Genomic DNA, 3877 nt, shown 5'->3' with positions numbered 1-3877 from the left:
AACGGACCATCTTGAGTATGGTACATCCCTTTTGGTAAAACTGCCTCTTCCTCACAAACATTTACCTTCTTGATCTGGGATTCATCAAACTTCTTTGTCAGCAAGGAGATATTGGTTGCAAGTTCTGCCAATGTTTGCTGGGTATCTTGATTCTCCTTCACTATATTCTGGATCATAGCATTACCAAACGGTACCACATCAAAGATTGTTGAGTGCCAAGCCTGATTATGAGTCGTCAGCTTGTTAAGTATGGTGGTCACCCGTCGATAAGATTTGTTCATGAAACAACCATCAGCTGCATTATTCGCAACTGACTGCGTCACTGGATCTAACCCTCGGTAGAACTTCTCCATTAATATGTTATCCGGAAAATCATGATTTGGGCTCTTCTGCAAATAATCCTTGAATCTCTCCCATGCTTCATATAATTGTTCCCCCGGTCGCTGCTTAAATTCATAGATCTTGTCAAAAATTTTAGCTTTCTTGCTGTAAGTACCATTTTGTGAGAAAAGTAGCTACCATCCCAAATTCTTTACATGAAGTAATCGAATTTCGGGCCTTCTCGAACCATGTTCTTGCCTCTCCACAAGGAATATTTGAATAACCTCAACCGAATAGCATCTTCTGGAATGTTGTTCTGGATGTGATTAGCACACACACCCACAAAATTTTGCAAATGACGTTGAGGGTCATTCTCGGTAGAGTTCTGAAAGTATCCCTCAAGCTTCGACAACTGGTATAGGGAGGAATCAATTTTCACAGTAGCAACCCCAACTCGAGGCTGAACAATGGCAGATGCATAATCCTCCTCTGGAACACGCTCAGCGAAAACATTCACATCATCTGAATCATTCGCCTGATTGTTCAACCGATTCCCCTGGTTACCAGCACGTTGATTTTGTTGATTCTGATTTATGTTCACCTGGTTTACACAGAGTAGCAAACGAGGTGTGATGGAATAAGCAAAAGACTTCAATAAAGCAAATACTATTTAGTAATTTCAAAACCGTATTCCCCGGCAACGGCGCCAAATACTGATACGCTCAAATTACACCTATTAATGGTATAACGCGGACATTGTCAAATATAGTAACCCAACAAGTTTGGGGTCTAATCCCACAGGGAATAGGGTGTGAAAAGGTTACTAAAGTCGTAGAATGCTATGTTTAGGTCTAATGTCTTAATCCGATGATTTTGGTAAAAGTTGGGTTTTTAATAACTAATTGCTAACTATTGCTTTGGTTGTGAATTTATGGTAAAAGAAACTAAGGTTGTGTCCCCTTTAGATAGAGTGTATGATCATGTGTATTGATCTTGATATACTTCTAATGGATCATTATATGAATGCACTTAATCCCTATATGAATCTCTACTATTTCCCAATAAATAAAGATTATTTCTTTCTATGATTTTCCCAAATATAAAAAGTAACTATAAAGAATGATTAATCATGCCAAGTAAATTCTTCTTATTCCTAAGTGAATTTATTAAACAAAGTTTAAAGCTTTGAGTTGTTGTTGTTTATTCTTACCAACCCTAATTATTTTTCCAAATACATCAAGGTTTATGGCATTAATCAATGTTTGCAACCATTAATTATGAATGAAGAATGAAGAATAAACAAACCCTAATAATCCATTATCCGTATATCAATCACAAACCCAATCACAAAACACCCATCAATTGGGTTCACAATGCCCCTCTAGTAAGGGAAATTAGCTACTCATAAAAGGAGAAGAACAATAAGAAGTAATAGAAATCATAATGCTTACAATTGATTGCTTGGAATTGAAGAGAATTTAATTGCAATTGTTTGTAATCTCCAAAAGAATTCGAAACTATGAATAGCTAATACTAAGGAAAAGTAAAACTGAGTTATGTATTGAATAATCTATAGGAAACCTAAAATCAGGTATTTATAAGAGTCAAAGCCGTGCAAAACTGGACTGACAAAATTGCCCTCGACGGACCAATGTACGGACCGTACTTTTATACGGTCCGTAGAATCAATGAATGCCTTCCGTGAAATCTCTTCAAAACAGTAAGATGTACGATCAACTTTCACGGACCGTAAATATTATACGGTCCGTATAACTTGCCCGTAAATCCTCTTGTCTTGACAACTCTTCCGGAACCAACATACGTGAGTTTTACGGACCGTAAATATTATACGGTCCGTACTTCGCTCGACATCCACTTCATGTAAAGACCCATTCGTTAAGCATTCACGATGGAATTTACGGACCGTGAATATTCTACGGTCCGTATGTTCCTCCGTATAACTCAGGCTTCAGTTAATTTCTTTTTCTGAACACCTTTTTCACTCCATTTCCACGAATTGCTCCCGAAACACGTTAAATATCTGCAACATGTCACAAACACATCAGAAAGACCAAGACTTGCTAAAAAACAAGTAAAACTTATAGCCAAAAAATATCGAATGTGCCATAATTTCACGGCACATCAAATACACCAAGATATCGTCGACGAATACAATCACAAAAAAATCTAGGAAGGGTCTGAACACATCGTTCATCAAATCCATAAACACTGCCGGTGCATTAGTTAGCCCAAATGACATTACACGGAACTCAAAATAGCCATATCTTGTTCTGAAGACCGTCTTAGGGATATCTTTCTCCCTAACTCTCACTTGATGATACCCGGATCTCAAATCTATATTTGAAAACCATTTGGCGCCTTGTAATTGGTCAAATAAGTCATCAATCCTTGGAAGAGGTTATTTATTCTTAATCGTCACCTTATTCAGTTGCCGATAGTCAATGCACATTCTCAAGGAGCCATCTTTTTTCGGACGAACAATACGGGTGCTCCCCACGGAGATGAACTAGGCCTAATAAAGCCTTTCTTAAGCAAGTCTTTCAATTGCTCTGTTATATCCCGTATTTTGAACAACGGGACAGAATGAGTAAATTATGATAAGTTAGGGAAAGACCATTCCGGGACATGAAGTCGGGACTTTCAACCACGATTTTGTTCTAAAAGCATAAGTGATGAATGATTTTATTGGCATGGAAATATTAAAGAATCATTTGGGGCCAAAGTTTATTTTTGGGAAGTATTCTAATTATGGAAGGGAAATAAATTTATGGAAAAAAAAAAGAAAGAAGGAGAAAATAAAAGCCATGTGGCCGGCCACCTTAGGTGGGCCATGGCCACATGGTTGGCTATGTTGTGTTAATAAAAAGATGACTTGGTCATCTATCTCCTCACTTCACCAAGAAGTTTCAAGAAAATTTGAGAAGGAGAAAAAAAGACCAAGCCATATTCGGCTATGGCCATGGAGAATTGAGGCTCAAGAGTGATCACCAAAAAAATAATTTCTCATAGTTCTCTTACCAATTGGAGGGTGCTCTTTAACGTAGGATAGTTGTTGAAGCAAATAAAACACTTATTCTTGCAAAGGGAGCTCCTAGCCGTGTGAGAAGATTGGAAGAAGAAGGTGTGTTCTAATCTCTTCTTTTATATGTTGTGCATGTCTTATGTATGTTGTTAAGCATGGAAATGAATGAAAATTAAGAAAACATAGAAGTTGAAGTTGTAGCCGTGTGGAATGTGAAGTTAGCCGTGTGGTGTGTTGTTTTGGGAGGAGTAGTGAATTCATGGTATTTAGCATGTTTGTGTCTTGTTGTAATATGTAGATAATGAATGAGAAACATGGAGTGGTGTATGTTGAAGAGTGGCCGAAAATGGGCTGCTTGTATGCAAGAAAAGAAGTCATATTATCTAGTATTTTAATCGTTGTCGACATGAATTCTATAAGGTAGAAATGAAGTTTAATGAATGAAATTGAAGTTGTGATGGTCGTGGGCTGATTTGGGAGCCAATGTAACTCTTATGTGAATTTTATATTTGG

General features: G+C 37.4%; 1 non-coding gene across 1 annotated transcript; it reads left to right on the top strand.

The window, feature by feature from the left end:
* Positions 1-369: 369 nt before the first annotated feature.
* On the top strand, positions 370-476 carry LOC132042079 (small nucleolar RNA R71). The gene has a single exon (XR_009411339.1). It is a non-coding gene; the product is annotated as a small nucleolar RNA R71 (small nucleolar RNA).
* Positions 477-3877: the final 3401 nt, after the last annotated feature.

This window comes from Lycium ferocissimum, unplaced genomic scaffold, assembly GCF_029784015.1.
Source record: "Lycium ferocissimum isolate CSIRO_LF1 unplaced genomic scaffold, AGI_CSIRO_Lferr_CH_V1 ctg13143, whole genome shotgun sequence".
NCBI classification, from domain to species: Eukaryota; Viridiplantae; Streptophyta; class Magnoliopsida; order Solanales; family Solanaceae; genus Lycium; species Lycium ferocissimum.
The sequence above is the reverse complement of the archived record's forward strand: the minus strand, read 5'-3'. Positions and strand labels throughout refer to the sequence as shown.